The 26,437-nt window shown below is 44.5% G+C and overlaps 1 protein-coding gene across 4 annotated transcripts in view; it reads left to right on the plus strand.

Annotated features, from left to right (window-relative positions):
- Nucleotides 1-26,437, plus strand: part of CLASP1 (cytoplasmic linker associated protein 1) — a 170,674-nt gene that overhangs the window by 17,149 nt on the left and 127,088 nt on the right. The window lies entirely within an intron of this gene.

Here is a 26,437-nt window from a genome sequence, read left to right on the forward strand (position 1 = left end):
GAAGAGCAGAGTTTGGGCTCCAGTTTCCTGTGGGCATTGATGTTCCTTCCCAGTCCAGCTGATCAGTTGTTTTTTCTCTGGCTCTAATAGCTGGACCTGCCTTCCCAACACTTAACTGCTCTATATGGTAATTTGATTGGATTATGGTGCAGCTCTTACCTCTCTGGTGTCAGCAGTGTGGGGAGTGCCACAGAGGGTGCAGTGCAGAACAGAAGATTGTAGCAGCTGGAATAGATCAAATTCAGTGCTAGTTTCAGACCTTTGGATTCAGAGCAGGGGAAAAATTACCTGCTTTAGCAAGTCAGCATTTAGAATTCCCATGTAGCTTTTTCTTCATACTTAAAAGGTAATAATGACTGGTGTAGCAGGAAGGATTGTCCTTTTCTGGCTGTAGTGGGCAGAACTCTAGTGGAGCAGTAATATTTTCTTGTTTTATGCACAAAGTGGATGTGCTACTGGCTGCATAAAAAAAAAGGTTTGTGATCCTGAGCGTGTTAAAGAACAGTCTCTCAGTTGTTTACCAAGGTATTACCAAATCAAATACAAATAATGAGAACCTACAGGATCCCAAGGGAATGTGCAGAGTGGAGACAGAGTGTTGAAATAATTAGGGCAGAAGTTTGTTTCCATAGTGGCACATTCAAGGTCTAACCTCTTTTTCTCCTGGCTTTAAAGCTCAATATCCAAAGCTCATTCATGAATTGGAGGGGAAAATAACCCCATCCCTGAGAAGACAGGTAGCTTTTGTAAACCAAAGTGTATTTCCTTTGGGTCACCTGTTTCAGAAGTAGTTGAAGCCTGGAGCAGAGTCCTCAGGTATCCCAGAAATGTCTGCAGCACAGCAACCTTACAAACCGTAAGGAGATGCTTTAAACCAACCAAGAATTTCACACTCAGTAAAACCCTTCCAACCATTTCCATCTCTCTTGTTTTGACCAAAGCAGCCTGAGGGTAATTGCAACACTTACATGGAGTTTTAATTAAATGACAACCTGATGTCCTGTCTCTTGGTGGCCCATAGTGGATGGTGAGAAATAAATGGAAATATGGGATACAAAGTAAAAGTCTCCCTTGCATATCACTCTGTCTTGTAGAGATTTGATTCCCTGGTTTTATTTGCTGACCAAAGTAAGTTCCCTTAGGATTTTAGTGCTGGGACTAAGAAAAGTTGTCTGGGGCTATTTTTTTCTTGTTTGTTTGTTTGCTGTGTTGTTTTTGTTCAGTGTTTTAATTTTTGTGTGCCTGTGGTTTTGGTTTTGTTGGTTTTTTTTGGCGTGTGTTTTATTTGGGGGGGGGGTGGTATTTTTTGGTGTGTATTTATTTTGGTGTTTTTGTCATATTTTCATTTTGTTAGATATGTTTTCTCTTGTGTGTTTGGTAGAGTGAGTGCCTCAGCATTGGCAAGGCCAAGAGGCTCTTGTTTGGGACTGTGAGTGTGGGTCAACACACGACAGACTGAACCATTGTGGTTACTAAATTGAGAGGATAAAGCTATTCCTTTAATGCTGGTGTAGTGTTTCATTTGCAGCACTTCACTCTTGTCACTGGGGTTTATCAGAGGTCTAACAGAGTTAGCCAGGTCTCAGAAAACCTTGGTGTGTGTTGCTTCACTGCAGGCTAAGGGTCACAGCTGATGCATTGGTGGAAAAGGCAGATTATTGGGGATTTATTTTCATGGGATAAGAGTGTACTAATGCTATTGTAGAGTGCCTTACTGGGCCCTTCTGTGGCATGTGTTGTACAGTTCTAGTTGCCTGTCTGCAGGAAAGGAATTCAAGCTGGAACAGGTGCAGGGAAGGGCTAGTGGGGTGTCCAGGGTATTGGAGAGCCTGCCTAACCAGAGGAGACTAAGAGGTTTGGCTTGCTTAGTTTACAGTATGAAGACTGACAGGGAACATGACTGCTGTCCATAAATACATCAGAGGAGTGACCGTCAGGGATGGGAAAGAACTCTTAGATTTAAAGGGCAAGGTTAGCACAAGAACGAATGGGTATAAACTGGCTGTGAGTAAATTTAGACTGCATGTCAGATGAAAGTTGCCTGCAGAAAGAACATTGGAAAACTCCTGGAGATGAACAGATAAGGACAAGACATTTGGTTTTAGGATAGATCTTGCAATGATTTTGAATTGTTTATGCACAGTGTAGAGTAATAGGATTATGCATAGTGGTAGGACAATTTTGTTTCAGTCCTTTGTGTGGTAGAACAGATATGATAATATGTCTTAAACTGCTTGAACACTTTAAATAAAATATTTTGAACAGTGTACTGGTTTTGATCCTCAGAAATCCCAAAGTGACTTACAGAGACTGTTCATATTGTGCTTGTTACCTCTGGAGTAAAATTAGCAGTCATTTATATGCATGTGGGACCCATTTGCCTTCATGTTTAGTAGGTAGCAGGGTGAGTAGGAGTGAATCCTCACTTTCCCTGACGTGACCTGAATGGAAGGTTGGTGTCACTGCTGGATTTACTGGGGACTTGATTTTTTTGCTAGTCTCTGAATTGTTCAATGGAGTTTTGTTGTCCTCTTGATGTTGAAAGAAATACTCATCAGCCCCCAGAGTCCTCCCACCAGCACCACCCTGTTAGCTACTCCACTGAAAGAAAGTATGCACATTCTTCCGTGTCTTCTTTGTGGGATATCCCTTGAAGTTGTCTTAAAAGTCATCCTTGTCTCACCCTTTGAACTTCCACACTGAAAGTCCCACTGTTAGTGGGCTCTAGTTGCCTCTTGGTCTAGTTTTAATTAAGTCATTTTGTAAGTAGGGAAGTTGTATGAAGCCTCATTTCCTTTGCCTTTTTCTCTGTAGATTTGCTGGTATCTCATGCTTTGGTTTTCCTCATGCTGAGGTCTGTGTTTCAGTGGATTCTCTTTTTGTTACTGTATTTGCATATAATCTTTGGTATCTCTGTTTTCCCTATCATATTAGGTTGAAATTTGTTAAAATTGGCTAAAGAATTCAGAAGCTGGGTGAAAAAAGAATAGCTGAATATTAGATCAACAATTTAATGATCTCTTCCTTAAAAATAGGACTGGAAAATACCTGATAATGTTTTTTTTAAACATTCCAGTGTGCTCTTAGCATTAAGTGCACCCATGGGTTTTTTTGGAAGACCAGCCCGTGGGACTAGGTAGTCTGCTGCAGGGTTCCCTTTGTGTTTCAGATGTGCATTTCTGGCTCTGGCAGCCCTCCTTTTTCAGCAGGTGCATTTTGGAACAGAAAGGTGGCATTACCTATAGGGTCACAGGGTTAGGGTTAGGGTTGCAGGGTCCTCTGGACTCACCATCTAGTTTCATCCACCCTACCACTGTATATTGTCAAGGCCCTAAAACTTATTTATTACTTGTTTTTTAGCAGAATTTATTAGCTGATAAGCACTAAGTGTCCCAGTGCCAGAGGTGCTTGCATGAATTGACTCCCATGTAAATGTTTTTGGGATGCCAGTGATGCCAGCAGTTTTGTGTGGTGACTGAGTCACCCAGGGTACCAGTGACAGCTTCACAGAGGCTGGGCACAGTCAGCTTGCCTTGCTCAGAGCTGGTGGCTGAACTGGGCTTTGTGTGAGTCTGTGTGAAGCTGCCTCATGTAATTGTATCCCGTGTGTCCTCTGGTCTGTGGCTGTATCATTAAATGTAGGAGGGAACACACTGGAGACATGTAGTCTGAATTTTTCCAAATGAATGTTGCCTCCCACAAATCATTCATTACTTTCCTTCTAGATGAGATTTTTTTTTTTTAATTAGGCAAAACCTACTCAGTTCTTCATTTGTGCTAAACGTGGAACTTTAAAACAAAACAACATTTGAGTATTCAAGAATCAGAGCAAAGACACACAGTTATCAGACTGTGGAGAGCCTGATATTTTTTATTAGTGTGGATGGGATTTTGGCCAGAGGAAAGAATGTGTAGGATTGAATCTGCATTAAGTGTGAGAGAATTTTTGTGGCTACTAATGCTTTTTCATCTCTAGAAGTAGCCTCCTGGAGAGAAGTTTGTGGAAATGAAGAAAAATTGCACAGTAGAGTCCTGTTCTGACATAGAACCACAGAATGGCTTGGGTTGGAAGGGACCTTAAACATCATCTGGTTCCATCCCCCTGGCACTGATGGAGCACCTTGCACTAGAACAGGGTGTTCAAAGCCTCACCCAGCCTGGCCATGCCCTTGGTGTGGCAGCTCTGCTCCTATGGACAGGACCTGCACACAGGCACAAAGGCTGGCAGGATTTCCTTGGGGTGTGGAAGCACTGTGGGGTGAGCTGTGGTGGTGCCACCCTGCCAGTGTTGGGTGTTTGTGCCACTCAGCTGTAGTTGAGAGCCTGGTAACAGCAAATGGGAAACCTAAAGTTGTTTCAGTTCAGTGTGTTTTGAAGTGATATTGTCTGAGTAATATCTGCATTTCATGTGAAATGTATATTAGGAATCAGCTCTTTGTACTAATTTTCTTTGTGTCTGTTAGACCTGTGCTCTAATAAAAGACAGCGAGTTTGCCTTGTATTGCCATGACTCTCCATTTGACTAATATCAAGTGACATAGTTGTGTTGGGTCTGATTGGAAATCCTGCAGCAAATGGAGGCATCAGTGCTTGTTCAGTGACATGGAACAAATCTCTGCTTTTAACAATTTGGGAGGACTTCGTGTCTCACTGTTGGGAGCTTAAATAAAGGGTCACAGCTGGTTCAGTGTGGTATGGAGCTGGGCTTTACAGGCTTTTACTGAGGTACACCCATCACCAGAGTGGTCTGATGGAGCCAGGCCTGTTCATACTCCAGTTACTGTAATAGCTCTGTAAATATAGACACCTTGAGTTTTCACATTGGAATAAAAAGTGCACCTGAGTTTTGGAGGGAATTCTGTTTGCTCATAGTTGATGGAATCAGTCTTGATGCATCAAATTGTTTTACCCAATGCTCCTCAACAAACTGTGTATTTGTGTGTGCTTTCTTGTGTTTGGAGTGCTGTGTACAGAATGATCCTTGTGCAAATACTGCAGTACACTCCTACTTTAGTAAATTAAGCCCTTGGAGAAGGCAGTTGTGTACCTTGATTGACTCTGAGATGCTCAGAGGGGCACTGCAGTGTCCTGTCCTGAGGCACCAAGGGTGCCATCACTGTGCTGCTCTTGTGTGCCTGGCTGAACTGCTTGACCTCCAAAAGGAATTTCTCACTCAGTGATTTGATGTGGTATGGAAAGCTGAAACTGCACACAGGTTTTGGGAGGTGCATGCTCTTACAGATTGGAATATTTTGTCTGTCTGGCTAGAGATTTTCTTCCAGGCTGGTATGGGTGGCTTTCCTGGTTTTCCTGTCTGCCTCTTCTGCTTTCTTTCCCTTTAGGTCTTTGGGAAGTTGTTACCTGCATAATGTTGCTGGAATGTGAATAAGTTATGTGAGTAGGCTTGCTTGTGAAAGGCTACTAGCTTCAATCCCCATCAAGATCTGAACTTTCTTGTTGCCTTCAAAGAACTCTGCTTCTTTCTTCATGTTGGTCAGGTCCCATTCTCTACTTGCAGTTTAATCTGTTTCCTTCTGGAATTTCCTGTTCTATAAGCCTGCTGAAAGTTAATGAGAAGGTTTCCTAAGCAGGAGGGCATGTGTGGAGAAAAGTGCTGTGAAAAGTTGCACCTAGAGGTGGTTTGATGGGAACTAGTCCTGCAGGTGAATGGAAAGGCAGGAGCTGACATCTTGGACCAAATGACAGTGCTTTGAAGGTGGAGATCTGAAACTTCAATTTGCTGAACAGCTAGAGAGTGATGGTGGTGTGAAAAGAAGGATCATCCATGAAAAAAGGTATCTGTAAGACAATTCCATTACAGGAGCAGTGGTACAAATTGGGGCATACATTTGGGAAAGGTGGAAGGGAGAGGCTTTGTAATAGCAGAAAGGTGAGCTGCTGAGAACCATGTGAGAACTTCAAGCTGTTTAATCAGATGAGATGGGCTGGATTTTAGGTCTGCATGCAAGTTTAGAGACTTAACAAACTTGAAAAGTATCTTTCAGGTTTCTATCAGGGAGAGATCTTGAGTACTAGGTACTAGCATGGTCTTAGCTGTTTATCCTTCATTCTGCTATCACCGAGGTATCTGGGGCTGATGCTAATTGATGTAATTGATGGCTCTCTGATAGGCATTTCTCAGTTTTCTGGTGGCCATTTTCAGGAGGAAGTAGTGCATGAGAATTGTGGCAGAGTGTGCTGAAGCTGGGCAAACACTTAAGAATGAGAGTTGGTGACTTTTCTAGGTGGTAGCTCTGTTACAAAACTAACCCATGTGAAAGCTGGTATGAGGCTGGCTTTCGTCTGTGGAAAGCAGGTTTCTCATGATGTAGTAGTGAAGTTGTCCAGGTCACATGGGTCCCATGGGCTCCCTAGTTATTTCAGCTAATGTAAAGGAGGGAAATAAGGTGAAGGGAAGGTTGATTTAGACAGGAAAGCCAGGGTGAATTGCTGGAATATGTACTTCATACTCTGTGTGGGTACTCCAGGCTTCCATGTGGTGTTCTCTGTGTTTTAACTAGAGTCCATATTTATCACAATTGTTTTGCAGGAGTGTGTTTTGTGATGATTCCAAGATCACTGGTCAAACATCAATATAAGTCTGTTGGCACAAAGGGTGGTTCAGGGGGTCCTGCTGTTTTCATGCTCCCATTCAGAGGGGCTCCTTTGCTCCAACACTGCTGAGCAAAGGCTCTGCTTTGGGGGGTGAGACACAGAGTGAGAAAGAGGGGGCAGCTGTGCAAAGAACCAGCTCAAAGAACCAGTTGTTGTGCAGACAGCTTAATGCTGGCAGTTCAGAAGGCTTGGATAAAGCCCTCTGGGGAATGTGAAGGTGTGCATGAGCCAGGAGCTTGGAGGAGAAAGGAGCTGCTGATCTGGGAAGAGATGGAGCTGTGGGGAAAGATGAGTATGGGATAGACTCTGGTCCTCGTGGGAAGATATCCAGTGATGCCTCTTATGTGGCAGTCTGAGAGGAAGAGAGCAGGAGGAGAGATTCTGGTGTGTCTTTTAAAACTGGGATAAGGGAATCACAGGCAAAGAGAAGAGGCCAAGGGCAGGACTTTTAGATGGTGTTCATCAGGGTGGGAGTTGAGCCAGGAAAAACTTCAGGCACAGTCAAGAAGATGCCCTGAGCATGTTTATCTTCTTTCTGTTTTCTTCATGGCTATCACCATTGAAGTCTGGCGTCTTCAGACTGGGAGGATGAAAATAAAGTGTGTTACTGGGGGGTTGTTTTCCAGGGATCAGAGGGATGCTTGTGAGAAATTAGAGAAGCAGTTCTGGTAAGTGAACGTGTGCTGGAAAATGGCTCTACAGCCAGACTTGGCTGGGGAACAATTAAAACAAAAATGCTCTAAAACCTGCTTTTTTAGTCAGGAAAGGTGTGGTAGGGTTGGGACAATGGGAAGTCTGGAACTTAATTAAGAGCCAAATCCTGCTGCCACTGAAGTTGGAGAAACTCAAATTGACCCCAGCTGCTGCAGTGTGCCATGTGCAGGCTCTCCAGAGACGGGATGGAATTTTGGATGAGCACCACCTCTAATGTGCAGAAGATCTGTCTGTTTATTTTTAGTTTGAGCTCTTCAAATGCTGTTAATAACATGCCTGTGTTACTTGTGTGCATGTTAATAAGAATTAATTTACATCTGAATTTTGTTTCTTATGGAGATTTTTCCTAGGAGACATTCCTTTGAGGCATTCCTTTAATAATAATAATGGGGGGGGTAACTAATCTTGTTTAGTCTTTTGTTACGGAAGTCAGAGTTTCTGATTGAAATTTATGATTTTCCACTCCCACTATTTGAAGCTTTTGAATCTGTATTTCCATGTGATAGTTTCAGTGATTTTAAAGTAACAACATATTGATACTTCTTTTAAATCAGTTATATGTGAATTTACTTCAGAAATTTTGGCTTCTGTGCTAGTTACTTTGTTATTTTGTGAATGTGGCATCTTCTAAATGTGCTATTTTGTATAAATCTTACACAGGAGAAGATGGGGGAAAAATCTTGGGCTATTACAGTTTTTTTATACTGCCCTAGGAATGGATACGGGAACAACCCCAGCCCTCTCTGCTGTTTTGTGCTCTTGGAGGAGCACACCAGTTTTGAAACTGCGAGCTGTCAGCCACGTGGAACTTGGTTTATTGTTTAGGGAGCTGTAAAGATAAATTGAAGGAAATGAGGCTGTTTTCTGTGGGCTTCTGTTTGCTCTGTAGAGATCCACATCCTTATTAGAAAGTATGTAGATCACTGTATGTTTCAGAAGGCTGAAAACTATTGGTTTAGAATTGGGGGTGGGGAGTCCCCTTTTGGCAGATGACAAAAATGCTTGTTTTCCTGCATTTTACTGTGGTATAGGGAATGTCTGTATTTATAGCAAAAAATAAATTGTTGGTCACAATTCTTAGTTCTGATTTTCTTCCTTTATTTGATTTGAGGATCTTAAATCAAGTTAAACCCTAACGCTGTTTCAGAAGAAATACTTTATTCATAGAAAATAATTGGTTTCAGTGCAGAAGGAACTGCTTGGGATTTTGTGTACTGTATTACATGGGATATCAGATTAACTGATCTAATGAGGCCCTTCTGCCTCTAAAAATCTGTTACTGGTGCAAATAATGTAGGATAAAGAGATCATAGTTTTTGCTGCCTGTATTCTTTAAAATAACGTAGCTTGATACCAGACAGATATTGTTTTCAATAATTCTCTTCTTCTTCTTGCTGTTTCCTTTGTACTTCCTAGATCAGTAGTGTGAGATTCCCTCTCCTCCAGACAATGTTTGTTTTGACATCCTGAAATCTTCCCTTGGTTATTTTGTGGGAAATCTGCTATCTCATTTGACTTGAATAGAATCACTCTAGGTATAAACATCTGAGGGGAGCAGCTGACTAACCAACATTACAAGCTGGATTGTGATTTGGAATTAAGGTTTCAGTCACGAGAGCCGTCCTTGTCCGGAACATTGGTTGCTTGGGTTCATGCTGGGTGATCCATTGGGGGTTGTATCACTGTATTGAAAGGGTTACTGTTCTGTGGCAAATACCAGAGCTGAGAGTGAGGTATTTGGAAAAGCTGAGCAGCAGATACTTGGTTGTCCCAGGACCTGTGGTAGTGTCCATATTCTTGCATTCTTCCACATTCTTCTTGTACTTGAGGGTGCATCCTGCTCCTCTGAGGCTTGAGGCTTGGCAGGGAGGGAGATAAGGAGTGAACCCACAGAGAGCTGAAAGAGGTTCTTTGCCACAAGCATTCTCTTTCTCTCTGACAGGTTCAGTGTTTGTGGATGACATGCTTAACCTGCATATGGATATTGTTTTCATCTTTGTGCCTGTTTTGAATCTCTGCTCTTCAGTGCTCATTTTTGGAACTGTTGCATATCTGTGAGATGAATCTTGTTTTTTCCTTTTATCTAGCATCAAAAGATTAAAAGGAAACTTGAAAAGAAGCATACGTGCTTTTATTTGACTTGCACAGCTAATTTTCTCCTTAATGCTGTGAGCTTCAAGTTGCTGCTGAAAGCAAGTTTGTGCACATGCACCAGGAGTCTGCAAGGGGAGAGTCACAGGGAGGTGAATGTTTGGTTCCTGGGGAGATTCCCTGTTTCCTTCTGCTCCTTTGTTAGTGGTGAGCAGCAGGTGATCTGGCTGCACTCTGGACAGTTGAGGCTCATGTCAGTCTTTGTCATTTCTGGGCCTGGTGGGTCTCAGGCTGTGGTGGTGCCCCATGCTTTGTGTAGTGCCACCTTCTGTGTTTGTCCAGAGTATTTGAGCATGGACTCCTTCAATAGAGATAATGCTATTTGATGTCTGATGTCTAAAGCTTTCACTAGAGCTAATCTGTATAAAACTTCCTGAAAGTCCTGCTTGTTATGAGAAACCTCCCTGCTTCTCCCCTGATCTTGCAAGATCTGATTTAGAAATACTTAGTTCATGTTTTTTCAGCATATACTGTAAATAGTTGGTTTGCAGGTTCACTGCTCTTCTGATTGACATAGTTAATGATATACATATCTTTAAAGTCTTTGATGCTGGATCAAAAGAAAACAAAATCATTTTGGAAGAAGGACATTAATATAAATTTTTAAATTGTGTAGTGCATTTCAGCTGAAAGTATCTGGAATTACTTTTCAGACCCACAAAATGGCTAAATCCATCATTGAAGCCTGCTGCTCCTACCTGCCTGAACAATAGACATGGCATAAATGTGTTGCTTTCTGTCAAGGGAATTTGACTGGTTTAAATATTGATGCTATGTTCTTTAGTCAGCAGGCATTAAGGCAGAGATTGTGTTTGGTTCCTAGTTCACAGATGAAGTAGTGAGGCAATACTACAGGGAAAATCTGGAAGAGGGCTTGCAGTGTACCCTGCCTCCCTTCTGCCCACTGTGGGTAAGGGAACTGCTCTGCAGATTGAAGTGTATTTATTTACTGCAGCATTGGTAGGGGTTCATGTAGAGCTGCTCCCCTGCTCTGGTTGCTGCAGCAGCAGGTGCAGGAGGTAACTTGGCTCTAGGGGCCAGCACTGCTCTGGTGGGACTGAGCACAGAACCTGCTGTGCAGCACTGTCACAGGGAGAGGTACAGGACCAGTGTTAGGAATACACATGTACCAGGCATGGTGGGAGGAAGCCCTCCTCTGCCTGCATGACTGAAATAGGCTGGCAGGCAAGGTGACTGCACACTGAAGAGGAAATCCCTGGATATTTTTCACAGTCTTCATTTTTTGCCTTATGTTTCTATGAAGCTGTAATTCACCCCCCAAAGTATGGAGGCTGCTCTACAAATTCCTGTTGAAAAGGATTCCTCACTGGGTGGAAGGTGAGTGGCTTGCCAGCCTTGGCCCCTTCTGTGTAAAAAGATGATTAAACTCCTGCAGGTGGGTTTTGTGTGTATCAGAAGATTACAATTACAGGTTAAAGACCATCTGTCTGGGTTGCTGAATGGTGATCAGCTGGGTGGGAACTGGGTTTCTGCTGGTGTAAAGGTTTGCTGGGAAAGCAGGTGCCCTTGCAGGGATTAGCTCCAGGGGAAAAGGTGTTTTCTCTCTTGTTGCTATATGCAGGTGTTCTAGCTAATGCCACATGCAGATGCTTCTCGTTCCAGATTAATGATGCTTTGTGCCCCCAGGTCTCAAGGAGGTTGTTTAAAGGAGAGAGAAGTGTATTGACAGGATTCAGTTGTTGAGTCTGATCTGTTTGCCCAGTTCCTCAAACCAGCACAGTGAATTCACTCTGGAGCCATGGGCAGGGTTAGTTGCTGCTGAGCTGGCAGCTCTAGCAGCAGGTGATTGCAATTGTGCCTCCAGTGTTTTGGGCTCTTGGGAGATGACTGGAGGGCAGAACTTTGCCCTTCTCCCCTTCCCAAGCATATTGTATAGTCCAGGTTTGAAAGAAGAAAACTTCTCTTGCAGATCCTTGTCAAGCAGCATCCACTGCTCCCAGTCTGAGCAGTGAAGGAGCTGTGTGGATTTTCTCTGGTGTCAGTACGAGGAGAGTGATAATGAAGAGTGGTTAATAGTGAAGGGGCTGCTATTGACTCAGCTTGCAGCAAACCCTTCTCCCTCCCTGGGTGCTGAGGCTGTCAAAGGTGGTGGTGATAAAAGCCAGCTTTGCAAACCACAGGTCCGCCCCACAACCGAGCTCTTCTGTGTAGGAGTCACAATAGCAGTCCAGTGTATTTGCAGTGGCTCATGAGATGACGCTTTAGATTCCTCCCAGACACCAGCAGAACTTCTGGGCTTGTTTCTGTCCTTCTGCAAGTGTTTGCAGTCAGCAAGGACATGCATTCCCTGCCTGTAGGAGGTCTTCAAGGAGGTCCTGTAGCCTCTCTGCTTGAAGGCTGCAAGAGCAGACACAGTTGCAGCAGCAGTGCAGAGTGCCCCACTTGGAAGTTGTTGCCCATTTGTTCATCTGTGTTCAGGAGAAAGCTCTGGAGAAAATTTGTTGAAGAGTTTCAGAGGTTGAATGTGAAATTTTAGGAAACCCTAACTACAAGCTAGGCTGTATTTTCCCTGTGGTTTTAGGATGAAAAGGCATTGCAATAATGTGATATGAGTTCTATACATTGATGTGTACGACTAACCTGTAGTAACTAATGTGTTTTGGTGGTCACTGTCTTTATGGTATTCAGGCTACCCACAGCAAAAAAAAAAATCTCCTGAGGTAAGGTTTTAAAATAAAGTTTTTATTTCCAGGTAACCTGGGCTGTTCAATATCCTCTCTTGTATGAAGAGCAGTGAGTCTGCTTGCAAGGCCTGGGAGCTGTGAACCTTCCAGCTGGAGTCAGTGGAGGGCAGGGCTTGTGCTTCAGGCAGGAACTGGGCTGTTACAGACTCAGATTCATTATACAGTGTCCAAGTTTGAAGTGTCTTCCCTTCTTCCTGAGACTCTCATCTGTTCTTTAGGGAAAATGTTTGTGCTTCTTAAATGGAGGATATTGGCCCATTGTAGTGATTTGAAAATGGGGGTGGTGTTGAGACATCTGAGGTTGGGGAAGGATGTCTAACTTAAGATCAGCTTGTGTCTTGCCCCTTCCAGAGCCAACAGCTAAAGATGATGTGGCAGTTTTTAACTATATGGTAGTAAGACAATTTCCATATGGTCTGGGAAATGGTGCAAATCTCTTTTGACACAGTTTTGTGCAATTTAGTTTAAATTTCTCCCTAGTAAGTAAAATGCTGCAAGCCTGAAGTAATTTTTCTATTGCTTTGAATGGCCTGGAGCCTTTTTTACAAGTTTTAACTCCCTTAGTGTGGCATAAATGAGTTGGATTTAATTGGGAAAGGGCTGGTCTGTGTGTTATTCTGGCTTTGGTAGCAGGTCTTGCAAAGCAGCACAACTGAGTCATACTGATATGGAATCCAAGACAGAGCATGCTGAATATTCTGAGTCTGTTTCCTTTCCATGCAGAGTCCAGCATGTGTGTTTTGTGAAGTTAGGTGTAGGGGTGGTTAGAAAGTTGTTCTGAAGAGCCAAAAGTTTGTTAAGATGTATTGATTGCTGTTGGATAATGAATGCCACAAATATGAGGAGTTTTACTGGGTCTTGGAGCAGCTCAGCATGATAGAATCCAAATGTCTCCTTGCATCTTGCAGTGAGGAGAAAGCTCATGTTCTCTGAGTGAGCCCTTCTCTAATACATTATTCCAAGAAATCTTGTGATGTACATGCTCCATATTTCTCAAAGCTTGGCTCAAAGTAAGTTTTGTCAAGAAGAAAATTGTATTTGTGTGTGTGTGTTTAAGTTGGCATCATTAGTGTAGAATTTGCTAAGGATCCTGCAGGGGAAGAAAGGATGGATATGGTTTGAGTTTCACACCTAGGAGAGGGAGCCTAAGGTTCAGCACAGTCTTTATATACTTCATGACTGTACATTAATCTTGATTTAAGCCAGTATTGGAGAGTTCTGTTAACCAGGGTGTCAACCTTACCCTGGGGAGTAGCTTTTATTACCAGTGTAGTGTATTCCTACAGAGGATTGCTAATAAGAGTGTGTCACTCTGCCTTTTATTGTTCATAAAGGATGCTTACTAACTAATAACTTACATTGCTGCTAATGTGTTTCTAATGGCAAGGGAGGAAATTTTGAGGCTTTGTAGGTATTGTAATACCAGGGACTTCAGGAAATAGTCAAATCCAGTTTATTGTTCACAGAAGACAAATGAATATACCCGGATGTCTTCTGTCAGATATTTATCCAACCTATGCTTAAAATACATCCTTTGAAGATTTCACATTCCCCCGAATCAGTCTGCTCCAGTGCCCCTCTGCTCTGCATGTTTAATTTCCTTTCTAGCTAATCTAAGAGGATTTCTCTTTATCCTTCTCCTGGAGGATATGGGAAAAGATGATCAGCACCTTTGTTCAAGTCCATGCTAGCAAAATCTGTTCAATGTGATTTTCAGTACAATTGTTAATGTGTGCCAAATGAGGCTGGTGGTTTGTGCCTTGTTCTGCAGTGTGTTGGCAGAGCTTTGTCTGTGCTGCTGGATCTGGTGGGATACTGCGGGAGGGCACACCACTCTTCATCCCAGAAAGGTGCCAAATAATTGAAGGGTAAAGAACAGAACTTCTCTGCCTGCAGGCAGGTATGCTCACAGGCAAAGGTCTTGTTTATGCCTCCTTTTCATTGAGGGGTCATGTGCCTTCGGAGGTGTAACATCCTCATTATTTAATGAAGATCTGAAGGAATCTTTAGCCATTTTGTGGTAGCTGCTCTGGCTTCCAGCTCCAGGTCTGTAGCAGTGTCATTAACAAAGAGCTGGGGGGAGATATGGGATAAAGCTTTAAAGGAATTGTCCTGGGCAGAGATAGTTTTGGTAAATCTCTAGAAAGGCACAGCATGTGGCAGGGAAAAGAGCACGCTGGCAGATGGGGGGAGTGCAGCTACAGTCATACCAGGGAGACACTGTTGTGAGGCCTTCCTGCTGTGGTAGACAAGTGGGTCACAATGTTGAAATGTCATTCTGGGAACTTCAGCTGTGATCAAGAATGTGATGATATGAATTAAGGGCATTTCTGGGAAGGGAACCTGTAGAAGAGATAGTATTGATCTTTGTGCATGGAGGATTTTGCCCTTGGAGACAGAGGGTTCAAATCAGTCTCCTCTGGATGAACTTGCATGTACAGCCTGAAAAGCAACAGCAGAGAGAATCAAATCAGTCTTGGAGGCTGCAGCAGAAATGTCCTGTACAAGTGCAGCTGGGCTGTAGCTTCCCTTGGTGGTCACTGTGCTTATGGAATGTCTTACAGTCATCTGATGCACATGGCAGGAGTGATGGGTGGTGTAATGGTGCTTTGGTTTGTGACTGTCTGTTTAAGGCTCACAGTCTTTCCTCTCCATTCCTTGGTGGAGCTCTGCTTTTGGTGTTCCTGGTTAGCTCTGCAGCCTGAGGAACGTGCCTTTCACATGCACTGTGGCTGCGCTGCAGTGTGCTGCTGTAGTGAGGGCCTGCAAGAAGCCAGCAATGGCTCTTAGACTTGCCTCAGAAGTTCTTGAGCTGCTGTTATGTGAGCAGAAAACTGGTTTGCCTTGTGCTGCTCTCGTCTCGCCCGGTGAGGACAGCGAGCTGTGTGTGTCAGCTCCCTGCTGAGCTGGCTGTGTTGGGCTGGCTCTTGGCTCAGGGCGGCTGTGAGGCACCTGTGGCCAGACCCACATCACCTGTGTGCGGGAACAGACCCTGTCCAAAGGCTTCAGGGGGCACACTTGGGAGACCCATCCTACCTCTGCTGCAAAAACTGTTTTGTGGTGCTCAGAGTCACCTGGGAGCACCCCAGTTCCTTTCTGTAAAGTCAGAGAATTTCCTCAAGTTCTTTCAGAGAAGGGTGCTGTTTGCCTGCATGCTGCTTTGTACAGATGAGAGGAACAATAAAACCAGTGCTGATTGGTGTTACATGTCTTCTCAAGCCCTCCTAAGGAGGCATTTGGCATTGCTTTCCATGGGTGATTTTCCTGGGACCCTGTATTTCTTGGTGGAGAGAAGTGGTAAAAGGGGGAGGTGTTAATGCTGCTGTGTCTTGACTCCTAGTCCTAATTATCTAGTGATCCAGAAGAATTTTATGGAAAATAATGTAACTGCATTAACCTCTCTTGCAAAATAAAGTTTTCACTATCTTGGATTATTTAATGAGTCACTTAAAGAAACCATCAAAACCCATGTAAAGTCAGCATTTAATTGGGAAACTCTTTAAAGAACGTGTGGTCTCTGTAGTAGACTGAAGTAGCTTAGTAGCTAAAAATCTGTTTCTGGAATTTTTTCCCTACCTAATAGAATTTAGGTGACTGAATTAAGTCATCAAAAGGAGAGAAATTTGTAGTGACAGTTGATTTCCCTGTCCTGTTTCTGGACAGAGAGAATGTGAATGCAGACAGCTGGCTCAAGATTCTGGTTTTGTGCTAGTGTGATGGGTCAGATTCTGGCCTGTAGCAGCTAATCCAAATTCCTTACTTTTGGCTGATGAAAATGTCAAGATACAGCAGAAACCACTGCAGGACCTGCATACCTCATGAAGATTTTTTTATAAAGAAAGAGTTAATAAAGAATCTGTGCTTTGTTTCTGTGTTGCTTTGTGGTTGTGGCATCTTCTTTGATGTATGAAGTGGGAGACAAGGAACAGAATGTGTATGTGCACACTGAAATTCCCAGTCCTTTGAAAGATGGAGGAGAAATCTCTTTAAATGGTGATGTGAGTGTATGAGTAGGTCTGCATGGATATTTTTTTCCTGCATTTATAGATCTTGGACTGAACTACATTTGTTACTGGACTGCATGCTGGCACAGTCCCAACACTGCAGGCAGATGTATATGAAGAAGCCAAATAATACCTCTTTCCAACATACAGTACTGCTAGACCTCAGTGTGACAAGTTTATGGTAGTAATAATGCTCTGTAGTTCTAGATCAGGATATGAAAACAAATGAAAAACACTACCTTGTATCTCCTGTCTTGCTGTGGTGCAGGAAAGTGCTATTAACCTACAGAAGGAAAAGGATGAAGGGCAAGAAGAGGCATAACTGCAGCTGCATCTGCTTCTGAGTCAGTTTGTGGTGTTGATTTTGTGGAAGACTTAGTAACTTATCTGCTTGCCTTTTACAATGTCTGTTCTTAAGAAAAGCAGCCACTTGATCTCTAACCTGTACTACAAGCAGTGTTATCTGAAAAGCATATTATGTTTCTGTGTTATCCTTGGGCATTGTCATATTTTAAATCCTCTAAATTGTGTTTTCTAGCCTGACATAGTTACTATCTGTGAAACTCAATCTCCAATTCAGCTGAAATAGCTTCTGTGCCTTAGACTGCAGGAGACTTGCCAGCAGCATTCCCTCCTCCTTCCTGAATCACTCTGCCACTGACAGACTGATAGAGAAACAGTAATTGAAGCCTATCGCTGCGTGACTTTGAAGTTTTTACTTTTATCAGATGATGTCAAGTTAAAACCTCCTAGATAAATGAACCAAAATGCCTTTTTCTTTGCTGAAAAGAGTAACTTAATTCCTGGTATGACTGGCAGTATTTGAACTAGAAGTGTGTGTGTATCTTGCTCCCTTATCCGTGCTGCAGATCCTTTATTAGCTGTGTGAAGCACCCCCGAAGTCCGAGATTATCGTGGGTCAGATCATGTAGCTGGAGTCTTTGGGGGCTACAAAATGTTGCCTGGCTTATACTACTGTACATGGAGAAGGATTAAAAAAATAAAATTAGTTTTTCTGTTTCACAGTCTGTCAGCAGGGTCTTACAGGTGGTGACACAGCAGCTCATTAAACCTGGTTTTGGATTGACAGGGCTGCTTCTAACTAGAATACAGAAAAGTGTTCAGGTTTTAATGAACAGTAGAAGTCAGTTTCAGCTGAAGACCTGTGTGTTAAGAATCAAGTACAACAAAACACCTTCTCTAGAAAAGTGGCCTGACTGATCTAATTTGAGCAGCAGAGGTGAGATGGTGTTGAACTAATTGGCCTTCAGAAACAAATTCTCAGCTGAATTTATTGATGAGGGCCATTCTTATGCTAAAAGTAAAGAGTTACTGTTTCATTTTACTCGGTTTGGAATATGCAGTAAGGCTGACTGGGATGGGAGGAAGCAGTCTGGCATCCTTTTCACGTCAGGTTAACAATGGCACACTATCACATCCAGCATTCTATCTGTCCTGTTTCAGAATTTACAAGACACCAGGTTTTGGAGTTCTAAAAGTGACCATGTTTTCCCATCTGTGTGAAAATTTTGTTGCTTTATTTAAAACAAAAATTAATATTGGGATACTTCAGTTTGGAAGAGGTATGTCAAAGGAAACAAACCACTTCTGGAGTTACAGGAGCAGGAAGGCTTACAGAGCTTCCAGCCTGTTCAGCAGAAAGCAAGAATGCTGATCTTGTCAGCAAGTGTCCAGTGAGAACAAACCTCTGAGAAAGTAACAATTACAAAACAAGGCATCAGTCTTCTAAAGTTACAAAAAAAAAAAAAAAGTTATTTAAACACTTGATTCAGCTTAGCCATTATTATGTTGAAAATAAAAATAGTTGTGAGGGAGAGAAAAATGTAGTGAAAGCATTGTGAAAGGTGAGTAGAGCCTGTCCAGAGGTGCCTGCTTGGTCTGGCTGAGCTCCCCCGGGGTGTCAGCTCTTTGTGTACCTGTGCTGAACCCTGAGTGGCTTCTTTTGTTACATTTACAGCTTCTGTTCCTCTGATCTGTTTCAGGTCTAAAGAGTTCTGTTTAAGATAATTAATCCAAGAACTAATGATTTAGTTGAACACTTAATTAATACTTTACTTGTATTAATCCACAAGAATTCATGGAAACCTCTTTACATGATGGATGCTTGTTTGTGTAGCTGTGACATTAGAGCATTGATAGGAGCTATTTGCCTGACTTGTTTAAATGTGTTTCTAGAGCTGGATATAGAAGCCAGAATGTATGTGGTTTGTCCCTATAATTTTCCAATTGGTTTTCCACTTGTGCTGTCAGCTGCTCAGATGGCTTGTTCTTTTCCCTTAGCAAAATGTTGGCTCCCTCAAGCAGTGCAGGATGCAGAATTCCCTGCTCTTCCCTTTGTGGCTGACTTTTTTTTTTTGTTTGTTTGTTTTGGTTTGGCTGAGGGGTTTTTTTGATTTGTTGGGGAATGGGGGTTCGGTTGTTTGTTTCTTTGGGATTTGGTTGTTTTTTTTCCTCTGTAAAATGCTTGCAGTTGAACAGGTCTGGAGACTGGATTGCTTCAGCCACAGAAACAGACGTGGAACAGGCACTGCTCGAGCTGTCTTAGCAGTGTCAGCCCATCCATGTGTCCCAGGCTGAATCTTGAACGAGTGATTGCCAGGCTGTCACCTCGCTCTGCTGTGCCTGGGCCTCCCCAGGTGTCTTTGCAGGAGTTTGTCATAGCAGTGAGTTATGCTATGACTAGAGTAGATACAGTAGCAAGAAAAAATCTCTCCAGGCACGTTTTGTTGAAGAGTTGTCCCATGGTGACTACTACCACCTCTTTCAGATCTGGAATGTCAGGTGAGTTGGTTGATAAGGAGTGGTTTTTGTATGGAATTAGGTTTTCCAGGCAGCTTATTAGAGAAGCCCCAAGTACCCAGCAGAGCCACAGGGGGACTGCACAGCACTTGGTGCACGTGGTGTTTGCTCCAGAGCAGTTCTGCAGACATTTCTATGGCAAGAAAACTCTCCTTGATGTGTGCAGGTGTCCCAGACCCTGGATACTTGTGGCTGGGTAGCCTGCATAAGATTGCAGAGCCTTTTTGGGTTCCTGAGCACATGCCAGGCACCCATGTGGCCCGAGGGTGTGCCCTGATTTAGATGCATTGTGCCTCACTATGCTGTCACATAATTGAGTATCTGTTGGACACAACTAAAAAGGCATCTGTTTTCAGTCTGAGGGAGGAAAACAGATGTTTTATTCTCTTGTGAGAGCTCACAGTGATGCATCAGCTGTTGCTCCAGATCTCAATGATGACAGCCAAAAAGGCAAAAGGAAAGACACACAGGTCAAAAGGAGTTGAGGAGATCAACATTAAATAATTTCTATTTCCTTTGTGTTAAGTGACATGTGGGATTTGGTTCTGAAGCATGTGGAAAGCATTACCCTCTAAGCTAGAATTAACTTTTAAATGGGCAGGCACAGAATACTTTTTCATTGGTTTCCTGGACCAGATAGATCAAAGTCTTGGAGGAGATCTAATTGCCAAAAGTTAAACGATGTTAAAAGTGATGCTGGACTTAATCAAGAGCTGTGCTAAGAGCTGGATGTCAGACATAGTTAGCTGCAAGAGGCGTGCACGGGCTACAGAGTGGTTGAAGCTGCTGAGCCAGAAGCTGTGTAAGGTGTGCAGAGTGCTAGGCTGGGCCAGTGGTGTCACTTCACTCAAACGTCCCTGTCCCTTGCAGGATCACACAGCAGCTCCAGCAGACGGCATGCTGACAGCTGCCCAGCTTGCAGACAGGCACTGGTGCATATCTGCTCCTGTGAGGTCTGATTGCACCTGCATAGGCAGGCACACTCAGGGGAGCAGGTCAGCACTGGGGCTGTCCCCTTCTGTGTTCTGGTGACACTGTTTCTGCTGGGTCCTGGTTTTAGCTGGAGTATAGCACTGATGGTAAGCCCCTGAAAGTTTTCCCTTGAAGTTGTTTGATATGAATTGAGAAACAGCAATGAAGAATAGCTTGGAGAGGGAGTAAGAGGGAATGGCAGAAGAAGAGACTGATGTAGTCAGCCGCTCAGGCAGTAGCTCTCAGTCTTCACCGACGTTGTAGAACAGTGGGAAGCATCACTGTATGGGCTGTGCTGGGTCCTGGGGCTGCTGTAGAAGCTGGGTTAGATGTAGCTCAGCTGCACCCCTCACTGGTGGTGGTGAGACTGGGAAGTGTTTTAACCTGTGCCTTTAAGGGTCATCCTCTGGCCTTTCTCCTACATGGGTCAGAAAGAGTGTGAGCAGGATTCTGGCTGAAGTGGTGCCTTCCTCTGTGGAATTCCTTCTTCCCACCTCTCACCCTTTTCTCTTCCTAGCGCCCATCTCTTCACTTTCCTGGGCTATTGTATCTTTCTGTGGCTGACAAAGGCATCTGGAACCTTTCTTCTTTTCTGAATGGAGTTCTTCACTGTTGTACATTAAGCTGTTGCTGATTGTGTCTGGAGATGCTTTCCAAAGGCGTAGGACTGTGTGGTACGTGCTGAGCAGGCAGTGTGTGCAGGCTGGGAGGTGCTGTCAAAGCTCGAGGTCTTAGGGTGTTTCCAGAGTGTTACAAAGACTGGGGCTACTGAAAATGCTATTGCATTTTTAATTGCATGTGTTCCTTTCTTCCCAAACAAGGCAAGAACAAAGCTTCATTAGCCACGACCTAGCAAGAGCTGTCATCATCTTGTAAGTTCCCCACTCAATTCGGCTGCTGCCTGCTCCTCACCACTGGGGCTGCTCTGCCTCCCTGACTGATCCCCACTTTTTTCACATTGCCAACAGCTGCTGGGACTTTGCTGTGTCTGCACCTCGTTGGTGCCCTCCTCATGAGGTTGGCCATGCATCCTGTCATCAGTGCATCATAAAAGCTGGTGTTGAATGGTGTAATCTGCAAGTGCAGATGTTCAGAAGCTTGGGAACTGGTGATTAAGGGGAGTATCTGGATATTTGAACATCCTCACAGTTGTTGCTGGACTTTGTGAGTCCTAAGGGAGCAGAAGATTGTCGGTGATTATCTGCTAGGTTGTGTGCTTCCCTTGTTTTTTTCCAGATGCTGTCTAAACCCTCAGAAACACTTCTGTTCCAGTTTTAAAATGTGTTGACCCTTTCTATTCTTGTAGTGTTAGAGATGGAGTTGGGGTCAGTGCTTCTGTGCTCGGAGCTTTTGAGGTGCTCCAGCTAATATGGCTCTGCCTGCAGGCAGATTCCCAGTGTGATTTCTCCCTTGCTCTGTGCACTGTAGCAGCCTTTTGCTGCTAATGGAGGGGAAGGCAGTGTTATTAGGTAAAGCAGCCTGCTCTGCTAATAAGGCACATTGCTGTGCTGGCAATTGATTAGTTGCCATAATAAAGGCTTTCCATTTTCCTACAAAAAGCTAAACAGGGCAATACAATGGCCTTGTTATTGTCCTCGCTGTATTCTTTTTGCTTTTCTGTAGCAAAAGGAATGCTTCATACAATGAAGCCTCATTGTATGAGGCTTCATTATGCCTTGAACTCTGAGATGCAACTGGTTACCAAAGCTACAGGGAAGTGGTGCTGATCCCAGGCTGATCCCAGGGCAAGATCTCATCAGCACTCACAGTTATATTAATTTTTCCTTCCTGGCTGAGGGCCTGGCTCTAAGTGTAAATGCTCAGCTGAGGGCAGTGGAAATGTATGGAATAGTGGCAGAGTTTGTGACTAAGATATTTAACTGTTGTGTGGTGAGGAACCAAAGGCAATAGCAGTTGGTAGTGCAGGTGTTTTGTTTTGATGTCGATTCATGTGAAGACACTAAGCATTGAGTATCCATAGCTGTAAGGTACTGCATAAGCAGAACCACCTTCCTGAAAAATGGTGCTGCTGCTGTTTTTCCAGCAGTGTTTGGGGTAATTGAGAAGTGACAGTGTGAAGTAAGTTGTAACTCTGCTTTCCACTGCAAAGTCTCCTGTTGTATTACCATGAGTGCTGCTTCCCTGGAGACTTAGCAGACTGTATTTTGTGTCAGTGGTGATTTGCCTGCTGCGCTGTCTGGAGCTCTGACCTTGCTCAGGGTAGGAAAGCCTCCTGGACTCCACAGCAGTGACTCTGCAACTTGTGCTTCCCCCCATGTCCTTTGGAGAAAGCCCAGTGGCTGCTCCTCTTCTCATCATACACAACCACAAGTTGAGCATCTTTGCAAAACAGGGTGAATTTATTCTTTGGAATTCCCCCCTTCAGTTCCCCTGAGCAGAGGCAGGGTAGGGAGCACTGTGATTGAGGGCTGACTTGGTCCAGCTCTTTCACCTGGGACATACTTGTCAGCTCTTCTGGAAGCAGATGTCTGCATTTCAGGGTGATTATGTTCTTTTAAGCATCACTCTGTGGAATTTTTGTAATGATAACTTTTTGCTCTGCAGTGCATTTTCCTTAAATTGTTTTGAATTTCTCATGTGTTCTACCAAATCTTTAGCTTTTAGATCAAGAGACAACTGAAGGGCTTTTGTTGGCTTTTTTAACTGAATCCAGAAGATGGTTACTGGAATTTTTCGTTTTTGCACATGAAAGGTGCCCTTGTGTCCTAACAGGAGTGGTAAAAATACATCTCTGTAGAGATCATTTCTGACAACCTTTTCTTAATGTCTCCCAACATTTAAATGACCTTAGTTCTCCTGGAATTTATTTCACTGTAGAACTATGCATTTTTTACTGAGTTGCTCATCTGTTATCAGACTTGTAAATGAAGAACAACTTTCAATAACCATTTTTTTGCTTATTTTACGAGTGCTGGTGGTTTCGTTGGATGTTTTGGTTCACCTAATTCCATCAGGGAGTTTGAGGATTTTCAAGGTGGTGTCTGTGACAGAATGGATGGTATCTCATCAATCTAGAGAAAGAACTTAAGAATATATATTTCAAGTTTTGCCTCATTCAGCTCTTCGACCATAGCTTGCAGTCGTGGCAGTAAAATCAGTTGTGCTACTCTTGCTGCCTTTTTCTTTGCTGGTGTTGGTTTTGTAAATCGTGTTGTACAAAAAAACTTAGCACCTGTGTCTGTGTGAGGATTGTTGGGCTGGGGAGAGGGGCTCATGCTTCCAGTGCAGATATGGTGCTGCCTTGGAAGATGAATGAGCACTCTTGGAATAGCAGAAGGAGATGGACTATTCCAGAGTAGATGTGGTTATAGTTGTGTGCAGATGTGATACAGCATTTCAGAAGCTGATTCCAGGTTTCTCTGACAGGACTTTGGTTACTGCTGTGCTGACCCAAAATACCTGGCTTCAAAACTAAATTTGCCAATATCATCTAACTTCAGCTTGGTCCTGAGTGCCCAGTTCAGTTGTGGTGCATGTTTCATGTCACAAGGAATTAGAACTGCTCCCTCTCTGACTGATCAGCACTGATCAGACCAGCAGTGATGTGAGCCATCTATGCTTGCCTTGGACTTCTCAGTGTGTAATCTGAAGTGTTACACTTTTTTCAAAAGTATATTAAATTTACTCAAAGTATGCAAGTGCTTCTCCATGTTTTTGCTTATGAATCTAGAAGATTAGCTAAGCAACTCTTCAAAAAAAAAAAAAAAAAAACAACCTGGTGGAATACTCTTAAAATTCTGGGGTTTTTTCTTCATATTGGGATTTAGAAGTCTTGTCTTCCATTTCCCATCCCTTCTCCAAAGAGAACCTCTCAGAGTTCAAAGTGATATAGCTGAGCTGTGTCACCAGTGGTGACAATCAGCGTGTTGGAGCAGCATGAAGCAGGCTGGTGGCACAGCTGCTGTAGAAGCTCTCTCCAGCATTCCCTTTTAGTCCCAAGCTGCCAGGCATGGAAGGTTCAGCATGAGGCTGGCAGAGTGCAGTGACTTTGTGGGGATGTACTGCCCACCCCACGGCTGCTTCCCTGCAGAGAGGGGGGATGAAGGTTCCTGCAGGCACCGCCACATCCCTGCTGTGGCATGGTGTGGTGAGTGGAGGGAAGGGCTTGTCTGTTCCCCCCCAGTTTGTCCAGGCCATTGGGGTGGCCTGGAGCTGATTCACTCTGATTTCTTTCTGCTCAATCAGATGTTGCTAGATTGTGAAGCTTCTTTATCCTTTTCTGGGAGTGTGTTTAGGTATGTCTTGTTTTAAACTGGATGGATTTGTCTGCCATGCTTGGTGACCATGTACTGCTGGAGCAATGATGATGGACTCTCTGCTCTCTGATATGGGGAGCTGCCTGCAAGTCTTTCAACACCAGCCAGATATTAAAGGACAGATGCTTTGAGTTGTTTTTGTTGACCTCTGAAAAAAAAAGGACTGTCTGTATTGGGAAAGGCTGTGTTGCATCCTGGGAACTAACAAGAGACTTCTTTACTGGGAGAGATGACCTGGCATTTGGAGAGAGGCAGGAGAAGGGTTTGCTGACAGCCCTTGGCGCCTACAGAAAGCATTCTGAGACAAGACAAAGCAGCAGCAGATGCCAAATGAGCTGAATACTGGGTGGCACAACTTGCTTTATTGCCTGTCTTGGGGAACCTCAGGAGTCAAATGAGCAGAAGCAGACCCTCAGGCTGAGGGCTGTCACTGATTCTGTGATCGCTCTTCTGGGGCCTGTGTAAATAGGAGGCTAAAAGATCTGGGCGGATGTCAAGGCCTGGAATAACTCTGTAGTTATCAGTATTGCAGCGTTATCTGGAATTTTGGATGGAGAGCTGCCCTTCCTGTGCCTTGGTGTGGGGCTGTGCCCGCCAGCTGGCTGCCCTGGGGAGAGGCCTGCATCGGGATCAGGCAGTGGGATGGCTGCTGCCAGGGCCCATCGCTGCCCTGGGGAGAGGCCTCCATCGGGATCAGGCAGTGGGATGGCTGCTGCCAGGGCCCATCGCTGCCCTGGGGAGAGGCCTCCATCGGGATCAGGCAGTGGGATGGCTGCTGCCAGGGCCCATCGCTGCTCCCATCGCTGCTCCCGAGCTTCCTCCTGGCCCCTGGTGTGTGTTAATTCAGGCAGAGCCTCAGTAACTGTTCCAGCAGTGAACGGGTGAGCTCTTCAGTGCACTCAGTGCAATGCAGCCAGGGCTGGAATTCAATTAATTCTTTGTTCATTTGCCAGCCGTGCCCTGGGTTGTCTGTTATCTGTCTGTAGCGGATCTGTTGACTCTGTCAATCCATACATGATTTCTGCTTTCTGCCTCTGACCTTCTGAGGCAGGTGTCACATTGGGGTTGATAAATGAATCCAGCATAGTTGGGAGTAACATTTGCTCACCCCAGTTGCTGTTTCCTCAATAGCTGTCCAAGCACCACTGTAATAATTGTGCTAATTTATAAGGACAACAGCAAAAAATCGTGCATGGCTTAGCTCATCCTCCTGGCCTTCTCCTGGGGGTGAACTGCAGGGTCTGTTTGCACTGTGCATGTGTTTCCTTTCATGTTTGAGTGATGAGTTCCCCTCACTCTTCCTGGCTTTCGGGCAGTTTGAAGAAGAGATGGATTCCTTCCTCTCCCGGGATCGAATTTATCCCTGGGGCACATCTCTGTAATTGCAGGCAGCGCACTTATCTCTGTGCAGGATGCTGCCGTGATGGGGCTCTGATGAGGCAGCTCTGAATGGTGACTGGCACTCAGAGTGCCATTGACTTTCCCTAAAAGCATCTCCGCGCTGATGCGGCTCTGGAGCCCACCCTCTTGCTGGGCTCTGCTGCCGGGCCCCAGGCGGGTGAGGCTGCCCTGAGCCGGCAGACACGGGCAGCGATAGCCCTTAGGGCAGCTGGCTGAGCTTTTGGCAATGGGAGATTAAATCCAGCGGGCGAGATGAATGTGAAAACGAAACACAGCTAAACAAAAGCACGAGGCAAAAGCTCCTTTGGTGTATGAGTAAATATTGTTAAATTAAAAACTGGCAGTGTTGAAGGGTCTGTTACTGTGAGGGGAGAAGACTGCAGGCGCTCTTTGGAGAAGGTGAAGTTGTATTGTTGTGACAAGATCCAGGGGCTGATATTTAGGAAGGTTTTTTTCACAGGATACTTGGCATGTAGTAGTAGGCTGTTCCCCCTGCCACACCACGCGTGGTTCCCTGTGGGTGTTCCGGAGCCGAATTTGGAGCGGATCCATATGACAGGCTGAGGGCTGTGGGGTGACCGCTGGTGCGCCAGTAGCGCACGGGGTTGAGCGCAGAGCAGCACCGGGTGTGCCCCGCACGGGCTCCGCTGGGAGCAGCGCTGGGCACGGAGGGGGAAGGGACAGTGGGGGCGGCGCCGGGAGGCGGGAGCGGTGCCCGGAGGTCGCAGCCCCACGAGGGTCCCGCACAGCTCCGCAGGGTGTTCGGTTCAGCTCGAGG

This window comes from Melospiza melodia, chromosome 8, assembly GCF_035770615.1.
Source record: "Melospiza melodia melodia isolate bMelMel2 chromosome 8, bMelMel2.pri, whole genome shotgun sequence".
In the NCBI taxonomy this organism is placed as follows: Eukaryota; Metazoa; Chordata; class Aves; order Passeriformes; family Passerellidae; genus Melospiza; species Melospiza melodia.